General features: G+C 31.3%; 1 protein-coding gene across 1 annotated transcript in view; it reads right to left on the bottom strand.

Annotated features, from left to right (window-relative positions):
- The window catches only part of LOC124536153 (ADP-ribosylation factor-like protein 4C), a 29,981-nt gene extending 16,102 nt beyond the window's left edge, over nt 1-13,879 (bottom strand). Inside the window, exon 1 of the mRNA XM_047112614.1 lies at nt 13,847-13,879. The gene's annotated coding sequence lies outside the window, so the exon portion shown is untranslated. The remainder of the gene's footprint in view (nt 1-13,846) is intronic.
- Nucleotides 13,880-20,597: the final 6,718 nt, after the last annotated feature.

Raw genomic sequence — 20,597 nt, 5'->3', positions numbered from 1 at the left:
ATGTTATTTCAATACAGGTTTTATATCAGTTAAAATCGTTAGAAAAAATGATTGTGTTTATAATCAGTCAAAGTAAAATTCTTATTGAATAACAAGTGTCTAACATTGAAACTTAGTAGGAACTTAGAAAACGTTTAAGCTATTAGAAAATGTTATAGCTATTAGAAAATGCTTTAGCTATTAGGAAATGTTTTAGCTATTAGAAATTGTTTAAGCTATGAGAAAAGGTCATAAAAATGTTTTATGAGTCGTTACAGACACACTGCAATTACCTACAAGTTAAAATGGGATGTCAACAAATACAGTTTAAGTCGTCATAATTTTATTGTATTTATTATTGAGTTTCTATAAAGAAAATATTTGTCGATCGCGGCTTCATACGGGTTCTAGGGATCGCTAGGCATAAAAATGCTTGGAGATGCATTTGTCAGGCCCTAGGTGTATACAAACTTACGCTAGTTCAAATAAATATTTATATAGTAATGGATAAGGGTATATTTGTTTGAGACTAATATACTTCGACGCATTTTGTCCGATAATATGTCTTTTTTAGTAGGGAATATGATTTATTATCCATGTTGTCGTAACTCATCATTTTCCAGAAAGTATTGGACCACATCAATTTATATACTATTCAACAGATAATCATGTCAATATATATACACAGATAGGACATCTGTCATACTTATACATATTACTAATATGTTAATATACTTACGTTACTAACTACTCTACTCCACGAAATCTACTAGGATTAAAAAATGGTTTGATGTGCAACGGGCGGACTTATGGTTAATTAGCCATCTCTTCCAGGCAACCCAATCTGAGAGATTTTTAAAAACGCAATCTACTTAGGTGGTACGGGTATAAACTTACATACCTAAATATTTTCACAGCAATACTGTTACTAATAAATACGTTAAGATACTAATTGTTATAGCAGAAGGCTATTAGTTCAGGTCATCTAAATTATTGTTTTAGTAATAAGGTGTAACCGATACTTTTAAATACAGACTTTGAATTAGAATTGCTTGTTCTTTTGAAGGACGTTTATATATTATTTAATTTTAATAATATAACTTTTTTTTTCTTTAATTATACGTTTAAATAATACATACTCGTGTAAACCAAAGATTGATAGAAGTTGAGATCTGTCTGACGGCTGTCAGAATAAGGATAAAAATGTAAATAAATTAGTTAGTTGTTTAGTAATAAAAAATACAACATGCAAATTAAATCTTGTTCTCAAGTTTTACTTAATCAAAGACGTAGTTTCAACAAGTTTCAACAAGTTTAAATGTAACTTTGATAAATATTCAAGGGCCATTAAATTATTGACCTTAGTGTTGAAATATAAATAAATTTTGTAAATTTAACTGTGAGGTAACATCATTTTCATTATCATAAATTAAGCTGTATTGTAAATGTTAATCACTAATTCAAAGTAATGAGTCTCCCGTAAGGCTGGTTCGGCTTTTAAGAATATCAATGTAATTGTTGAATATAAAACAGCGAACTTTCCGCTTCGTTTCTCTTATTTGATTTTTGGTAACTTATTCAATTACAAATTTGTAACAACTTCTAATTAGTTCATATTGTGCTTCGTTGGTTTTGTCAGCGTTACCTATTAATTTTGTTTTGAAATTGGAATTTTTATTATCTATGTTGGCTATATTTTTATTGTGTAGTTTTTGTAATACGTAACTCGTTAAAAGTTTTTTTGACTATTGAGGTGACTTATCATATCTCTCCGTACTGAGTAATTTTATGCTGACATATATATGTAGTTACAATAATGTTAACTTATCTAATAAGTTTTGTCTACTTACTATTACGTGATATGCCTAAACCACCGGATTAAATCAGAAAGAAAAGTAGAACAAAAAGCTAACAATCTTATCTGCGAATCAGATTCGTGTTTAAACTTGGAACAGTAATTAGAATAAATGAGAAATACAGATACAAGTAACTTTGTTGATTAAGATAAAACCAGTGTGAAATCGAGGTAAAACTTGATATATTTTCTCGAGACGATTCAGCAGGCGGCAGCTCGAGTGTGGTTTTAAGGGCCGGAACCGACATGCTACGTCCATTTGCATTTTTCGGCCGTTAATATTAACTTTACATGCGGACAAAGCCTCGTGAAATGCTGAAACAATTTCTTACAATTTTGCATTTGCATTTAAATTACATTTAAATTTTTCGAATGTTTAACTTAGATTTGAATAATTTGGAAATATGACTATTATATGCATTATAAGAATTGTATTTGTTTTTATTAAGAGCATTAAAATTCGCCGGAAAGATAGATGTTAGACGTCTCAGAGTCGTTAAGTGAATGTCTTTACATAAAACTTTTATATTTTAGCAAGACACTTTGCACAAACCTGCTATCATTGCTGAGACAAACTGGTCCCTTATAGCGTGTAGCGGTAATCTAACTTCACTGCATCTGCCTTCAGCTAAAACCATTCAGAAGACGTTGACCGCATATCATTTTCAAGTCAGCTTAGATACACCACCCATACAAGTTAAGGCGCTATATTGTAGACATTTGATTATTATAAAGAGCAAACGACATAGTAATTATCCAGTTATTCGTCTTTTTTTAATTTAACTTTATTTGTAATTATAATTAAAAATATATCTTTTCAAGACCAATATTTTTCTCATTACAAGAACGACTAACGTTGGCCGTCAAAATTGCCAAGTATGCGATAGAGTTATTAACGTCACGTCACGGTTCAACTGTTTTGTATGAGAGTATCATTCGTACAACAGATTAATTCAAATGCTATTGAAAGCTGAACATTCACTGGATAGAGGCCCTTTTATTGCGTTTATGCTGCTTTTATGAATAGATTTAGCATCCAATTACGAAAAAAACGTTTTTCTTTTATTTTGCGACGTGCTTATAGCGATATCAAGTATTTTTAACAGGTATAAAAAACGGAAACAGTTTATTTAAAAAGAAAAGGTTACACTGAATCACAAAATTATCTGGTAATGAAATTTAATCAGGATGTATCATTTCCTCCATTATTTTTTGTTACGGTAAAGGTTGATACAAGGTCGATGCTGAAGAACGTTTGCAAATTGGATAATGCTTAATTGATTTTGTATTCAATTAAAAAAGGTGTTTATTTAATTACGAGCTGGTTCCAAGTATTTTTTAATGATTTTTTCATTAAGTATTTTTTAAGTGTAAACGGTTATTTCATTGGAGTAATTAAATAACAAGATAAACGAGTAGCTGGTCTACTTAACATTATTGGTAGAATTTGGGAATACTATGTAATTAAAAAAAAAAGTTCTAATTTCAATAACTTTAAATGAATATTATTTGGCGTTTAAGGTTATGGATGTTTGACTTTAATTACAACATTGTGTGTCAATTTTACGGTAAAAATACATGGCTCAATTCAACAATATGTTTGTAAGACTATACACTTAAAATACAAAAAAACGTTGTAAAGTTCAATAACCTACTGAATAACCATGTATTAAAAGGTGAAAACGAACAATTCTTCAATGATAATATACGTTTGGAATAAAACCACCCCAACCTCATATATACAAAAGAGATATTTTTTAAAAAATATAATATAATAACCTTACATAACTGATAAGAGGATGAATCATATAAAATAAATAAGTGCAAAAGAAATTATAAGAGGAGAAACTTTAATGAAGATTAATTTGAGGTGTGAGATTTTTTTCCAAACCGGACACAGTTTTGACCATAACTGTAACATACCTACATGAAAGTTTTTGATTATGATAAAACAGTAACATTAGATGAGCAGTGTCTCACAGATTTTTTATAAATACATCGTTATGGTATGTACAACTACATATTATATATACGTATGTTGGTCTTGTAACAGGATTACATTACTGATATTAGTTGCACATATTCAATTACAGTTCAACCTGAGTAATCTAGTACTCAGAAGGTTGGTGTAGGGTTTGCGTTCTCGAATTCATATGAAAATCTCGAATTCAGCTATCGAATAACCGTATAAGGGATCGTAAATTTATACTTTATCTTATACTAGCTAAACCTTTGGCTTTACTCGTGAAATTTAAAAAAAAATTACCTATAGCACACATATCCCTATTTTAAGAAGGGCGAATTAAATAAAGTAGCCAATTGTTTCGTACTCATACAATCACAAAATCACATTTCATCTTAATCGGTTAAACATAGTTAAAACAGACAGAGTTACTTTCGTTTATATAACATTTGTAATAAGAATTACAAAAATATAAATACTTATTCTGCACTTAAAATTTGAACAAATAATAAATAATCCGTTAATAGTTCAATGTAAATAATGAATTATTTAAAAATACAATATTGAGAAGGTTAACAGCTATTAGAAAATGTTTAAGCACTAAAAAAACTTAATAAAATGTTTTACGGGTCACTTACTGCAATTACCTACAAGTTAAAATGGAAATGTCATCAAATATAGTTTACGTCATCATATGTTTATTAGAGTTTCTGTAGAGAAAATATTTGTAATGTATTTGGAAAGTATACTATTAATAACTAACGGTTGCCGCTAGAGTTTTAGGTATCATTAGGGTAAAAAATAGGAGTTCAGTGATTTGGCCCTGAAAGACACACACACTCACACACACACACACACACTCACACACACACACACACACACACACACACACACATACATACACACACGCACGCACGCACGCACGAACGCAGCACGCACACACGCACGCACGCACGCACTATGTATTGTATGATATCATTTCTATTGCACTCCTTGTTCTAAGGAGAAAACAGGTGTTCCGATTTCGATTAGAAAATATCACTATCTATGAACGTGTAATCTTGTTTGGAAATGACCCTTAGTTAACGAACAGGTTACAGTTTGCGGCCAGCGACTCGAGAAATTGCATTCAGATTTCAGCTAATCTAATATTTACATATAATACTACTTTTCATTGAATAAGTAGGTTTTTTTGTTTTTTTTTTTTCTAACGAACATTTTGTACGATCATTATTTGAACAATCAAGTTAACGTATTTATTAAAAACATATATTTTCCAATACTACCACACTGTTAGGAAGTTAAAGAACTATAACAACCTACAGATTTCAATTTAAATTTTTAAAAACATTCATAATCCCTTTAAATTTTTATTTTAGACGCATTCAAAGTTGATGCCGAATATGAGTTCGTTAGTGTATATTCTTATTATTTCACAAGTCTAAACCACCCGCTAAATGGCTGCCAAAATGATTATCCAACGATTGTCAGGGCTTTGCGAAACGAATTCACCTTCAAATCAATTGCTCTCGGGATTGTACAAAAAGTATTACAGAGTCAAGGTCCGATATAACGGCTGTGCGGTAATACTGTTTGATCTGGCTGTACAGGTGTGCTCAATGTACCTTGAAGACGGCTCCAGTCATTAAAATACTCATTACGGATATTACTACTACGGTAAGATCGAATTTAGTACAAAAGCAATATCTATTTCTTTCCATTGTGTGGAATCGCGTGTCCCGTTTAAATGTTTATTTTTAGCTTTAAAATCGATACTTAAATATTCTACGTCACTATTTATTTGTTTCATTATTTTCATATTAATTTAATGGTGACGAAATAATACAATTCAAGAATGCATTTCGTATATTGATATGATATGTTTAGTCGATAGTGTTTTTCTAGTTAGAAATCACGTATTGTTGGCATATGGTTCTCAAATAAGCAATGAATAATAAAAACGTATTGGTAGTTGATTGATAGCCTCGTTTGCATATAAGCGCGTTATCAGTAACACTTAAAACTACACGTTTATTCCTCCACTCATAATAACTAAGATAACCTTGCATCATGACTTATTCTATCATTTCCGACATTATGCACGTTCAAAACACATCGTATTATTTACCTATGTATTGCTATTTATAGCGTGATAAATAATAAACTAAATGTACATTATGTTCATTATAACGAAGTAATTATAAACAACTAATTTACGATTATAGACGTAGGTTATATAAAAATGTGGTTTGACGTTACGATATATTTAACGAATAAAATAAAAAAATTAAAGACGAAAAGCGCAATGATTTATGTAATATAAAATAAAGCAGATTCGAATTTGTACGCTTGCGGTATTTGTTCTCTCCATGTCTAACTAGATCTACGCTGACAAATCAGTGTGACAATCAGTTGAAGCGTTTGCCATACCTGTATTATTGTGAAACAAAAAATACTTTGTTATTATTATATTTATATAATATTTTTTTTATTATTATTAACTATCATTACGGCGTATGTAATAGTATCTGAGCGCTCGTCTGAAAATCGTTTAAAGGTTAAATTTAATTAACACCTATGTCAAAATAATAGAATATTATAATATTTCAAAATATCAGTTATAATATACATATGTAGATATCTAAAGATTAAAAGCTATGATGATTAATGTCCTAAAATCATTGCCATTCAAGTAGTCGAAATCTCTTCTTTATTATGAAAATCAAATGATTGATACAATTATTAGTTTATAACTAATTCTTTGTAATACAGTTTTATACGTAACAGTTTGCTGATAATCTCAGGGTCTGGCTTTTGATTCGATTTTCGTGATTGAATTGGATGTTTTCCAAAGAGGGTTTCGAAGTAAAACATTTGATATCTACGAAAGCCTTTCTTCAAAAAAATCTTTGAATGTCTATAAGAAGGATTTTGAAAGAGAAAATAAATAAGTACAAGAAAAAATAACGTAGGTATGTATGAATACGTTTGTAACAATGTAAATGAAACGATTCAGAGATAAACTAAGACATTTATGCTTTCTACCGTTCTACGTAAATAGAAAGTTTACGAGCGTGTTATCGACATTGGGTTATCAAAACATATTATTGAACGTCGTTGGTTATTTTCCTTTCTATGTTATTGCGATCAGTTCCGGATTAGGGACAAGTGATAGAGGAATATAAGCTAGCAATTTTCCTATTGCGCGGCAAAGGTCTTGGGGCGATGGTTCAAGGTTTATTTAAAGAGTGAGGAGGAACACGTGAGGAGAACTTCATCCAAGATATGCACAGTTCCTCACGATATTGTCTGTCATTGCCGAGAATGAGTTTAGCTTACTCGGTACGAAACTGTGTTTCTTTGGATGTTCTAGGTGCTAGTATAAATACATATATAAATTTCCCACTGCAGGGCTAAGGCCTCCTCTCCCTTTGAGGAGAAGGTTTTGGAACATATTCCACCATGCTGTTCCAATGTGAAATGGTGGACTACACATGTGGTAGAATTTCGATGAAATTAGACACATCCTCACGAACATCGTGAGGACATCGTGAGAACAATTCTTCACCGGGCAGCACGAGATGAATTATAAATACAAATTAAACACATTAATATTTGCACTTTCTTGGGTTTGAACCCACAATCGTCGTTAAGCTGCACGCGTTCTAACCACTGGACCATCTCGGCTCATGACAATAAACAATTCCTCGAACACTTGTATTTTCTTTAAGTAAAATGAAATTTCTCGATAGAACGTACAGAAATCAATCAAGAGATGGTCTGAAATCCAGGTCACGCGTCGCAGATATTTCCATGTAATAAACTGGGATTAACAAATGTCTCTCGCTGACTTCGGTAAAGTAAATTATTATTTGTAAGAAACCTAAATTACTCTGTTCTCATATAGTAGCTTTAGATCAGAGCAGTCGAATAAAATACAAATGATTTGCCTTCAACGGAAGGTTTTTAGCAGCATTGGTAAATAAAGTGTATTATTTTGTATAATCTGTAATACGAACTTAAATGAAAATAAAAGAATAAATGTTGACTCTTCTTTCGCTTCTGACGGCATGTATATCTTTGTTTGTTGAAAAATGTCGATTCAAAAGCACTTATAACAAGCCTCCTTATATAAAGTATCTTTGTTTTGATAATGAACAAAGTCTACTTCCTCCATTTTCTCATACTGTTAAATTCTATGAAAACATCTACAATTTTTCGAAGTCCTTGTACATGTCAAGAAAGAAAAATGTAAAAAGGAACCTTTCCATTCCATTATACTCTATAACTTGGTTATTTTTTTAGTAGGAAAGAAAATTCTAATTCTGTTTCAAAAACAACACTCAATAACAGCCTTTAATCCTGTTACTTAAGTGCTATTACTGTATATCTCTTGGTTTCGGTTGGGGAGGTCGTTTTGTCTTGTTGAATAATTAAAAATTAATGCTGTGACGTACTACCGTTTTACCGTGACAATGATTACAGCTAGGCCGACCCGGGTTCAATAAAACGAGTTTCCTTAAAGATTGTTTCTTTACAAGGGTAGACATAGACTACTTATAATAATTCAATTATAATTCACGTTTTATTATTATTGATGTGATTGGAATAGAGGTCGTTGAACTTTATTAACAGGAAAGGCTTATCTCTCCGTATTAAAAGATTAATATAAATATGTTGTGTACGAATTTGGAGATTAAACGTAGCTTTATACTAATTAAATGTATGCATATATTTATTCAGTTACTGCAGAAATCAAGTCAGTTATGTCTAGTTAAATATTATCTTAGCCTAAATCCTCCGTAATGATATAATTCTATCAAGATGTACTCTGAAATGTTATCGGCCACTTCATAGTCGTTTTCCTACTAATAAATTAATTAGTAAAATGTAATAAGAAATACGAAAAAGTGTCTGCGTTATTGCAATAAGAATAAAAGCGTTCTCTTTATTAAAATAGGACCTTATTCCATTGAGTCGGATGTCTAACCTACCAATCCGAGAAGTTAAGAAGAGTATTTTTTTTGTTAAGAGTATTTTGCGCTACCAGCACGTAGTGTATCACCCCATTGGTGATAAAGAATTAGACTACCATGTCAGGCATTTCCAAGCATAGTTGAAGTCAGGCTGTAAACTCTGCCGTACTGTCGATTTTATCATTTCTATCATAGGCAGAAAATTCGACGAAGAGTTCGATCAACAGTTTAAAAAAAAAAACTTGACGCAAGAACAGAGTAATTTGTTATTGACTCAACGCGATATTTGAAACCAGGTCACAGGGCACTTGATCATCGAGACTGTAATAAGCCAAGCCTGCAATATAAGAAACATGTTATATAGATTACTAACGACGCACCCGGCTTTGCACGGGTGCAATACTGATACTAAATACACTACATAATGTGTTTATTTAAGAAACCACATAAGAAACTTCTATACAAAACCTTCCTTTCGAATCACTCTATCTATTAAAAAAACCGCATCATAATCCGTTGCGTAATTTTAAAGATATAAGCATACATAGGGTCATACAGCGGTAACTTGTTTGACTTTGTTGTTGTGCGACTTTGTTTTGTATTATTTAATGAAGCAGATTGATCGTGGTAAAGTTTATATTAGTTAATTCTATTTTCGTTACGTTCCATCAATCACAAAGATGGCACTGTGAGTGTCCCTCTAGGTCGTTCTCATTTCTGTCCCCTAATATCCGACCTATTTATTTGCCCAACACTAAGCGAGCAACAAGCTAATGAGGGATATAATGTACTACTAAGCCAACTTTATTGCGCAAATGACGCAGTCAAGCATCCCCCTTTTGTTTTATAGTGAGATATTATAGATAGGTAATATTGTATTAATAAAAAGGTAGGATAATATTAATTTAATGTTTCATAATATGAGAGCCAGGCAATCACCACTAAATATTCATGTAATTAATTTATATTTATAATCGTGTTCGGCGGTGAAGGAAAACATCGTGAGGAAACCTGCATGTGACTAATTTCAACGAAATTCTGCTACACGTGTATCCAACGAGCCGCATTGGGGCAACGTGGTGAAAATGCTCCAAACCTTCTCTTAAAAGCAAGAGAAGGTTTTAGCCCTGCAGTGGGAAATTTATAGGCTGTTAATGTTTGTATGTATCATGATACTTTTTAAAAGTAAAGGACGTACATCTTTTGTCTTGTTATATCGTTTCTAGAAGTCTTCATTGTATTGACTAAGGGAAATATGTTAACTAAAGTCATAACTACTATATTAAAGGTTATGGATTACCTTTTGTCACGCTAATCAACACTCAATGTCATATATGGTCAAACCAAACTCGAGAACATGTTACAACAGAGTTTGGTATGTTGAGACTTATTATTTTTATACGAACAAAACATTTATCAAGTAGTATGATAATGCGGGCTTTAAATAACGTCGGAAGAATTATTGTTATAGCTTGGATGACTTCATGTTTTTCTTAGTTATTTCAGTCTCTTACCAGGCGTTTTGATTGCTGTTTGTCTGATGAATGTTTTCAAAGTAATTCTTTTATATAAAAAAAAACATTGATTTTTCAAATAAAACATTAAGAAATTATAACTAAATATCTATTATTTTTCATGAATATATATATCAAATAAAACGCCCTTGTGAATAACTTTTTAATTAAAGATCCTAACTCATATTGTTCTCAATCTAAAAACAAATAACGATAAAATACTTAACGGCCATAATAAACTTCCTACCGTCTGCTTCTCGGAACAATAAAATTTGTTTAAACCCATTATATTCACGGCATGGAACTTATACTTCGATATTAACTTTTGTTAAAGATACAAATTTACATTTCCTTATTTTCGTGGACATTAATTAAATTTAATTATCATTTGATTGATTTGTGGAACATCAATCGCTTATATCTGAGTGTTTTTAAATATGTGTTTTAAATATTACATATTAAAGCAAATTCATATTATTTATCATTTATATGTAATTATTAATAATTATCATAAACATCTATAACAAAGGAACATAAAAGTGTTGTTTTTAAAATAACAAAGATTTTAATTTTCAATGTAAGATTATCTACAAATGTTATGGTTCTTAAGCCGCGTAATATCAGCTTTTGTTAAATTATGTGCCGTCTCTAAGAGTGACTAAATATCAAAATAATGACTCAGATCCTTTTAGATGTTTAGTAAAAGCCGAAGTCAACAGTTTTTTACGTTGATGTTTGTAATGGCTTTCTTACTTTTTTTGTCTTTAAAATCGTGGGTGTTATGGCCGTTTATAATGTTATACAATCGATTTACGATTGTTTAAAAACGTCCGTGATATACAGCATTGAAATATAAAAATAAGGTATTGAATATTCATTAAGAACACTAAATAAAATACTACATTTTGGTAGCACATACAGTTCAATTTAATTATTAGCCTTTAAGTATTGTGTTTTTAATGGCAATTCGAATCCCACATACATTTTGCCAACGTTTGACTGCAACTGAATTTATTGACAGCACTAACTAATCTTGAAATTGAACATTGGACCTTGGGATTAGATTTAAGTAAATTAAAAAATACTTGTTACACAAATAAAGAGCATGTGGAATGGTGAGTGTGTGAGAAAGCAGGTATTATAATAATTAAATTGATATTTTTATATTTCTTTGAAAATACATCATATTAGAATAGTACAAGGCGAGTATGGTAAAAGTTCCACACTTCATAAAGAGACTCGAATGTCTCGAGATCGTCGCTGGCCCACTTCCCCATTGTTTACATACAGTCTGCGGTATTTCAAGCGTGTATCTAGTCCTTTTGTCTCAGGATTCCATTGTCTATTCTGCATATTATGAAACTATGCCCACGTTGACGGATGAATGGAGAATGACGAATACTTCAAAACAGCGCGGATTGTTATAGACTTTGAAGTGTATCCGACTGTCTTTTTAAACTACATCTGGTTTAGACGTCAGTTATGTTATCAAACACAAAAATTTGGGAATAATTTTACACTTATATACTTAATATTATATTAATAATTTTACACTATTATCATTAACATAGCATACTTTTAATGGTATGTTAACGATAATAGAATATATGAATCATTATAATTATCTTTATTAATATTCGACCTAATTAGTTTTAATTATCAATTCTGTGCTACTTATCAGATAAATGTTATGAATGCGAAAGCGGTTCTGGTTATTCGTTTGTTATCTCATCACGACTAAACCACTGAACTCCTTATAATTAATTTTAATACATATATCCTATATTAATTAGTTTGGAGGTTGTGTGAAGAGGACAAGGGCATATAAATTACGGAATCTAAAGATGAAGTCGCGGGAATCAGCTAGTATATAATAAAATTTAATGTAGATTTTATATCCATGTGACAGGACTTAACGGTTTTGAAACGGAACGTCTTCTTGGACGTGACAGGAAGAGCGACTGTTTAAGGCCAGCACACCATCGGTTATATCACATAATTATGTCGGCAGGATGACAACATGCCCAAATTGTAACTATATAATAAGGCTTTATATGCCATCTCATTAACGAAGACAACGATAAAATAATTTATACCTACATATACGGAACGCCTGTACGTCTGTAGCCAAAATTGGCATGGAAGATTACTGATTATTCAGTACAATAAGATACTAGATGTTTACTTATAAGTCAAAGCATCAAAAATTTATGAAAAAGTTTATTAAGGTTTTTTTATCGTACATGCTGGCGACGTCAGTATGACGTAGAAGAACACGTGACATCCGAAGTGTCATAGTTGATGGAATATCGAAAAGAGATATTGAGATATATATAATGGGTAAAGTAAAGTAAAGTAACAGCCTGTAAATTTCCCACTCCTGGGATAAGGCTTCCTCTTCCATTAAGTAGAGGGTTTGGAACATACTCCACCACGCTGTTCCAATGCGGGTTGGTGGAATGCACATTTGGCAGAATTTCGATGAAATTAGACACATGCAGGTTTCCTCACGATGTTTTCACCGCTTCACCGCCGAGCACAAGGTTAATTATAAACACAAATTAAGCATATATATGAAGTGGTGCTTGTCTGGGTTTGAACCCGCAATCATCGGTTAAGATACACGTGTTCTAACCACTGGGCCATCTCAGTCTAATAGGTACGACTACTTATATTTCGAATATCATCATGTGTAATAACGAGTTGACGCCTTAATCCTCGTTATATAAAAGCATCAATTGATTATAAATAATATAGATGATTCATATTAAGTTCAACAAATATTGCATCTATTTATTGATCTATCTCCGCATATTCCCACAGTCACAGCTGCACCCTGCGAGGGGGTGTATGTTCCCACACATGTGCTTCAAATCTGTGCATTGGACCATTTTGTATCCGGATGCGCAAACAGCTTATGGGAGGAAGCACCTTGCACTACTGATGTTTCCTGGTATATTTGATTCACTTTGCAAATATCGAATATGTTTTTTACATTTTTTTTTTTCGTATAGACATTTAAATATTACTAAAATGTTATCGGATTATCGTTCCACTATACATATGTATGTATACAAGGAGATCGAATTCATGATAAGATTTGTTGGATTGAATATATTAATATACTTAAATTTAAAAAAAAATAGTGATATTAAATGGATTTGTTCATCTAATATGAACATTGTATATCCAGTACTTTATATTGAAATTTTAGTATAATTATTACCTTTGACTATGTTGGGTATATAATAAATGGCAAATATTCTTACCATTTAAGGAAAGTGCAGGTGATGTTTTTATTCCTAACAAAACTGTTTCCTCTTACTTCACAGTCGATTGAAATCTTTAATAGGGCAACGGAGTAATTTCTCACATAGATTTGTTTAATTATAATAGAATTATTTATTGGAATATTATACTTTCACACGCTTTTCAGCATTAAATGGGTTATGTAATTTTGTTCACAATTCTAGAAAATTAAATAAGGAATCATTGTAATTAAAATTATTAAAAACCAATTGGTAATATCGTAATTGTTGGCAACCATTCAAATGCTTACCTAGATATTCCTCCAGCCGTTAAAGTCTGAAAAATAAAAATAATTATTATTAATATTTGCTATAAAAAATTTTACCTATAAGTCGAAAAATATTATAAAAAACGTGGGAACAGTGATTGTTTTGTTCAATATACTTCATTTAAGTCAATAACAAAGGGGCGTATGAGACCGCAAGATGTTCAGTCACATACATACAGATTGTACGGAAACCAATTCGATTAATCTCAATTTATCCCTTTGTTAAGGCATTTCAAAGCCGTGGGTGGAATAATAATGTAGCCATCGAATGAAATAATCTCTTGAATAATGAATGTTAGAACGAAATGCGATTGTGTCACTACAATGGAGTCGTCTTCAGATTCGAAAATGTTTCCTCCACTAGCTAATAAATCAATATCCCTAATATTTGCAATTACTATAAACGCTTTAATAAAAGTTCATTGTTAACGAAATATTTCAAATAATTTGTTCACACCTTCTCTTAATAAAAATGCAAAGCGTAAGGTAATTCCAATTTGATTTATATTTACAAAACGAAAACAATATCGAATTCATACAATATATATTTTATGTCAGATATTTGAATGCATTGTTGAATTATTATTTCTGCTCACCTATAAAAAAGATAAGTCATATCATATTATATCTATGTTCTGTTGACGTTTTTTGATTTTATTTAAATAAATTTAGTGCCAAAAATATATATAATTTGTAAGATATTTTTTTATGATTTTCCTGTTGGTTAAGTATTAAAATTGCCATTGGGAATCATGAAATAACCCAAAATTTTCTGTGTCAATGAGCATATACGATTCGTTTTTGATACATAGTTTCATCATTTAAATGGAACACGCCCGTACATTTGTTAGTAGAGGTATTTTACACGTCAATACAACAAATACATACATAAATACTTTTCATTTTATCCAGGTTAATGTGATGTGTGGTTTTTAATAAATTAATATTAAAATATGTATGGTACGATTAAAATATTATAACTCGTTCATTTATAAATGTAATTATCAAATAAACATGCGTTTTGAAATATGAACTACAATGTTATCTGATAATTTAATAACGTCGTAATAATAGAATTGATTATATTGTACATTGATAACTGTGTTGCATTGCAGCATGTTTAGATAATATTATGATATTTAGTAACAAATATGACATGATAGTAAGCCCAAAGGTCGTCAACCAAGACGTAATTATCTAATAGACACTTTCTTCCTGAACATATGTTTATATTCTCAGAATTACATGAACACAATAATTACTTCAATATTATTTGAACATTTTTTTGTATGTTTTTTTTCATTTCTAATTATAAATATTTAGTAGATACACTAATATAAGATTTATAAGAAACTATTTTTAGTTGTGGCTTATTTCTGGATGTTCGTATATTATATTTTAGAACTTTAAGACAGAAGAGGAATCATATATATTTATAATTGATTATTTTCAATCAAATATATTGGCTTACCCTAATAATTTATTGTTATTGGAAATACGTAAAAGTTTTCCTTTCGCATCACAAAAACTCCGATGACGTAAGTTAGCGAGAGTTCCATGGAAGATATTGAAGTTTATTAGTTAATAAAACTGTTTTGAGCCTTAATACGTAGGCTGTAAAGATAAAAGTGCATTAGAGCCAGCTAATAGATACTATTCAGTGACGTCGCTTCGATCGAAACTGCGTCCCGAGATTACTAAAGCGGTAGAGGAACTTTGAGATTCAGTTTTGAATTTCCAATGAAATACTATTTTTAGTAAAAAGATCAATACTTCGAAGCAATAAAGCCGTGCATTCTTCAGCTTGGATTTCGGCAATGAATAAACCATCATTACGAAGTGAAATTTCGATCAAAGGTGTCATACAACAATAGCCTGTAAATTCCCACGGCTGGGCTAAAGGCCTCCTCTCCCTTTGAGGAGAAGGTTTGGTACATATTCCACCACGCTGTTCCAATGCGGGTTGGTGGAATACACATGTGGCAGAATTTTTATGAAATTTGTCACATGCAGGTTTCCTCACGATGTTTTTGACAAATTAAGCACATGAATCAGCGGTGCTTGCTTGGGTTTGAACCCGCAATCATCGGTTAAGATGCACGCGTTCTAACCACTGGGCCATCTCAGCTCAAAGGTGTCATATTTCATGTGAATGTGTTTTTAATTTTGTTGCTAATTTGTTGGATGTTTCATTTGGTTCCGAGCAGATCTAATTGAAATTATTTTCAAATAACTATTACATTATTTTCAGTTTGTTGGTAACGTTATGATTTTTTCACGCGTTAAATGGATTCTCATAATGTTTTCTCACGTGAAATGTAACCGAAAATACGATGATATGCTTGATTAAATATGGGTTCAATGTCAGAGACCGGGTCAAACGTCATTAGTGCTGTATGTTGATTTTGTAGTGGATTTACATAAACATATAGTTTTCCGATGACGTAATATAATTGTATTTCGTTTGTACAACTACGAAAACGCGGGTAATCTTTTTTTGTGATGCAGATTTTTGAAAACCCCTTGGGAACTGACTGTCCTCGCATAAATTGTTCTTAGTCGCGTGGATCGCTATATGAGTCGTTCCAATAAAAGGTAAGATTTTTTTTTGAATGATGAAAGCGTTCAAGTTTTATACGTAGTTGACAGTGTTACATTGGGAATGTATCTCGAGTCATGGAACTGTAAAGAAATTTGTAGTGCGTCTGGTTAGTTAATTTATGCTTCGATTGTCGATTATCGATAGTCCTTGAGAATAGCTGACGTGGCTTAAATTCGACCAGCAAATATCTCTGGAAGAGATAAGGTACCTTCGTTTAAACACCATAGCCGAAGTTCTTAGCGTTTACAGTGAAGCTTTTGAAGTAAAACGTCTTATGTTACATTAAAAAAAAAGTAAAGTAACAGCCTGTACATTTCCCACTGCTGAGATAATATAAGATAATTTCTCCTCTTCCGTTAAAGAGCGGGTTTGAAACATATTCCACCACGCTTTTCCAATGCGGGTTGGTGGAATGCATATGTGGCAAAATTTCGATGAAATTCGACACATGCAGGTTTCCTCACAATTTTTCTTTCACCGCTGAGCACAAGATGAGATAAACACAAATTAAGCACATATATATAGTGGTGCTTGCCTGGGTTTGAACCCACAATCATCGGTTAAGATGCACGCTTTCTAACCACTGGGCCATCTCAGCTCTTTGTTGTTACATTACATGTAAAAAATTGCACGGATATTAAACGCTAGTACGCAATCACATTTCTATATGTTATGTTTAAAAAGTTTGTGATGCAACATATAGTTTCACTTATATCACATATAGTCAGTTGCACGCGAACTTTACATGTAGAATTAAATACTTTATTATATGTACTAGTTAACAATAAAAAAAAATCTTTACAAATGGCATTTACGACTACAATGTATTTATCTATGATAAATGTGAATATAGAAAGTTTTATAAATATGAATGAGATTTATAATAATTATAATACAAATCGATAATAAACAATACATTGTGTCATAGTTTCCAATTACAAATTATATATTGGAAAACAATCAATATATTTGCAGCAGACGGCTATCACAGTCGTCGTTTCACTTACATGTTATATAGTATGTGCTATTTTGTTTCTACATCGGCATCGTTACTGATCGAATTTCTGCCTCGGTTGAAGAGAAAATAGATCTTTGTAGAGGGTCGTTTCGTATCAAAGGATGTTTGTACATTGTAGGCCCTTATATCAATATGCAAAGCGTTTAAAATTACACTCAAAAATATTACTTGTTTTATATTATGTGCCTAACAATGTAACACTTGACCAATTGCAAAATTATTGGGGTTGATTATTGGATCTCAGTTTGAGGTGATAACAAATATACGTAATTAACATCTATCGTATACATGAAATTATTTTAGTATATATCAGTTTGAGACTAATTATTTATTATTATTATTACTATTTCATGAAAGTTTTTACACTCTGCATGTATTGTAACTCACATTAGATGCTTTTACACGTCAAGTTCTATTAACAATATTCTTATATATAAACATAAACAAAACAATGCTTGGTAGGTTCTGTTAGTACAGTGTAATATGCAAAACTATTCAACTAAAGGTATTTTTGTTTGTCAGAATTTATTAGTACAGCTGTAGACTTTTTTGCGTTATGTAGCCCATTTATTGAGAAACGTATAACGACGAAGACTATATAATACAACCCTAAGACCCACGGGGGTGAAGTAACACTTAACGCGGGTGAAACCGTGGCGAGTTGCATATTATAGAATAATAAAAAAACGCTTATATATATGACCAATAAAGATGGTAATATAGAAACATAAACATATTAAAAAATAAAAGCTATTAACTTTGTATAATTATAGAATCAAAAGAAACTACCAGTGGGTTTAACTTTAGATTTATGACCGTAACTGGCTGCGCTATAAATGTAGTAACCCTTTGAGGATCGAGGCAGACATTTAAGATAAAACGAGATCAGTCAGACACCAATGTCACGGTAACAGCTTGCAAATGGGAGATTTGGAGCTTATTTGATCACGTTGCGTCGAAACACATCGGAAAGATTTTCATCGCACACATATAGATTCCATTTCAGATCATTCACGTTACACATGAGATAATATTATTAAAAAAAATTAAGTATATTAAACATCACTTATTCAGGGAATCATGTTTCAATACTTGGGGGTTAAGGTAATAATAAAGTTAATGTTAGTAAATCAGTGCTTTGTAACTTAAAATCTTTTAAATTTATTTGTATCTTGAAATATTAAAAAGTTATTCATAACAGAAGCAGAATCTGATTTACATTGTTTATGCTAAATTTTTCGTAAATAATGATTTTTGAATACTTTATATAACTTGAGCAGACATTAAGGAGTAGTTATTTAAATAATATTTTACTTAGTTTATTGTACTTAGTCGCTTATTAGTAGGTACAATAGAAACACATTATACAAATAAGATAATATGTTATATTTTAATAAACATACAGGTATAATAAATCACTTTGTTAAACAAAGCAAGGATGATGAAACTGAATCAACATTAATTTTATTTAATGAATAATAATCGAAAGATGAAGTTTTTTAAAATACATATGTATAATTTGATTATATTTACTAAATATATCCATAAATAAAAAACTACAGTAATATAACTTTCAATAATACAATTAAGGGCTACATATTTATGATCAAGTTAAATTGACGTAAGTACAATCGCAAGCGTCTATCTTCATTCTACTATTTATTATGTCATTGCCCTTTACAGTCAAGAATAATAACATCTGTGCCCTATCGGGACAAATAAGAGCCAGAAAAAATAGAATAATAACCCTAAACATTATCAACGATATTATTATTAAACTATTAAAAGCTATGTCTGTAGATTAAAGGCACATAGTACTATATTTATCAAAACCCTTTATAAAAACAGAAGGTTATTATTCTTTCCTTTTATGGACTAGTCTAGCCCCTCCTAGCTAGACTAGGTCTATCTCGGTTCGTGTACGAATATTTTGTTAAAGCTTCGTATGGGAAGTCGTTTTATGTAGAAGTGATAGCAGTTGACTTCGCGCCAAACAGCCACAGTCATGGAAGAATACGCGGATAAAGAAAAGCTTGATAAGAAAAATGGCGGCTCATTGTGCTTGTACCGTTTATACTACGGTTTAATGATAACGTTTTATTTCTATATTATAGTCTTAGAGGCGAGCTTTGCGCAAGCTCGTGTGAATGAATAATAATCAATAAATGATTTATAATACCGCGAAAAAGGAATAATAATATGTATTCATAATATATATATGCGTTAATGAAACTTGTTATGAAGATAGTTGGGCAGAGGCTACTTTTTTAAGGTTGCTTACGCTTCGAGGGGGTAAATTTGGGGCGTCGGTTTGTGAGTTGCGGCTAAAGGCTTAGATCAGAGCGAGTGAGCAAAGAAAGTTTGGTTTGATGGATGGATGTCACTCAATACCGGAACGGGTAAACGAATTTTAATGAGATTTGTAACAGAGATAGATTGTAGCCTAAAATAGCACATATATTGCTTATCATCCCGGTAATATATACCTACTTAAAATCTGGTCTTGCCACCGACCCCCATCCCGCTCATATCTCATGCGCGGGTGTCCATGGCCAGATTAGAGATCACGAGTATTGTGGAGTTATTCTTTATTAGTCTATTTCCCAATTATTTCCTTTTTCAAATAGAATACGCTGAAACTAAGACTGTGAAATACATGCGTCTTCCGTGAACCCGACTCTATGGCTTAGGCTAAGTGTAATGAAAATTGTCACGATACCTATTTTGAGCGTTGTTTCGAGTGTGTTTATCTATAAATCTAAATACCTAATAGTAATAATTTCTGAACATAAAAAGGGATACTTTTTCTATATTGAGGGGGGACGAAGACATTAACTTTATATAAATGTTGTCATATCTCGTAGGGTCAATAAAGCAATTTATCACTTATGTAAGGTTAGTTAGTATAGAGCTGTATTTATTACATAACATAAATTGTATGGTAGTACATCTCAAATAAATTAACTGTTCCAAACAATTTCACTTTTTTTAATTGATGTTTTTGATCTTATGGCTCGACCTTATACAGTGCTGATAAGCAGCTTAATAACGTAGGCATTTATCATTAGTAGGTTATTCATACTTTCAACATGTAACAGTAAATAATAATAATA

The sequence above is a fragment of the Vanessa cardui genome, chromosome 16 (assembly GCF_905220365.1).
Source record: "Vanessa cardui chromosome 16, ilVanCard2.1, whole genome shotgun sequence".
NCBI classification, from domain to species: Eukaryota; Metazoa; Arthropoda; class Insecta; order Lepidoptera; family Nymphalidae; genus Vanessa; species Vanessa cardui.
Note: the sequence above shows the minus strand (reverse complement) of the source record. Positions and strands in the feature narration are given on the sequence as shown.